The sequence below is a fragment of the Miniopterus natalensis genome, chromosome 1 (assembly GCF_054644295.1).
Source record: "Miniopterus natalensis isolate mMinNat1 chromosome 1, mMinNat1.hap1, whole genome shotgun sequence".
Lineage (NCBI taxonomy): Eukaryota > Metazoa > Chordata > Mammalia > Chiroptera > Miniopteridae > Miniopterus > Miniopterus natalensis.
The window spans coordinates 56,296,336-56,298,098 of record NC_142081.1 but is presented as its reverse complement, the minus strand read 5'-3'; positions in this window follow the sequence as shown (position 1 = coordinate 56,298,098).

The following is a 1,763-nucleotide window of genomic DNA, read 5'->3' as shown; positions in this document are numbered from 1 at the left end:
CACACCACTGCCACCAGCATGATCTTCTAAAACACAAATCTCTTTATGTTGATCCTTTGCTTAAAACTGGATAATTCCGGACTCCTGGACATGGCATACAAGGCCTCGTGACGTGCTGTATGTCTTTCCAGTATTTCCTTTAACCATCCCATTTTCTACAAACTTCACATTATGCTGTTGCTTCGAAATGCTAGGCTCACTCAGGCCTCCCTTGCCATGCGGTTCTCCCTGCCAGGGGTTTGCCAGAGCTCTCTCTGGCTTGCCTCCTCCGTGTCCTCTTAGCAAACTGTCCCTGCGTTTCAGCTCCCTCTTCTCAATTCTCAGCAGCCACGGCTTGAGCCTGGAGTTCTGTTTCTATTTCTCTAATCAAAGGCAGTGTGAAGTAGTGGAAATAGGCCCATTCTTAAGTCAGGTAGCTTGGGACTTTAAACCCTGACACTGCCACCTACTGGTGGCATTGGTTTTGTCTACTAGAAAATTGCAGTAATGACACCCATCTGGCAGGGCAGCTGCGAGGATGAGCAGCACCCCGTCTCCGCAGTACCGGGGAGAAGGTGCTCAAGAAAGGGTGACGGTTATTTTTCCTGTTGTGAAATTAACTTAAACATACACGCATCGTCTCAAAGTCAATTTTTCTTTCCTTCCAAAGCCGTTCCTCCTCCAGATATGTCTCTTTCCATCAGTACGTCTGTCATTCTTTCAGCTGTCCCAGAGGCAAACCTGTCGTATTAGATTTCTTGTCATTCGTCATCTTCCCATATTTAACCAGCTGCTATATCCTGCCTCTTTTCTTTCCATCTTCTGCCGTCCTAGTCGTATATTTCAGAATTTCATACCTGGACAGCTGTCATTGTCTTCTGGCCAGTCTCAAATACCACTTTATCGATGTCACTCCTTTGTGACAATGGGTCCTTATTAGTTATGGAACAAAGTCTAAATTTCTTAGTATGTAATAAAGTCTTCCACAGTCGGGCCCTATGGCTGCCAGATTTAGCAAATAAAATTACGGGGCACCCAGTTACAGTACAAAGAACATCCATATTCCCCTCACTCAGATTCCTAATTGAGATCTTATCGCATTAAAAAATATCTGTCTAACCAACCTCTTTGGCCTCCAGTTGACCCTCAACGGGTCAGGGAAGAAGGATGTTTTTTATTGGCATCCTCCCTCCATTGCTTGCAAAACTTCAGCAGTGGAATTTAATTTCCTGGGAAGCAAAAATCTATTTATTTTATATTTGGCTATTCTCCAGAAAGACTTGTTGCACTTTCACAAACTGAAATTCAAACAGCCTAGTATTCTTCATTCTGCTGCTAGCTGTCATTCACTTCCTCACCTCAAAAAGCACCATCTGTCCTCATCAAACTACTTGCCAAATTATGTCCTGATGACCTGGGATGGCCCTCGGGGAAATATCTTGAAGTAAACACATTATTGGGATTACTTTGGTGTGGTATCACAGTCCTCTGAGGGATTTTTGTTTGAACCCTGGTTGTGTCAGTGGGACTACCTCTCAAAGAGAGTATAAAGGGGGTGGAAATTTAAAAACAAGCCCATAGTTTTGCCTCTTTAGACATAAGCATTTTTAAGTGTATTAATTTTTCTGAAGGTCTGAAAATAAATTTAAATTTATTTTTAATAAATAAAATAAAGTTAGTAATTTATCCATTTCAAAAAATTATTTTAAAAAATAATTAAAAGAGAGTATCAGCTTTTTTTTTTTTTTTTTATGATGATGAAAGCTTAAGTTGAAGAATGTGCA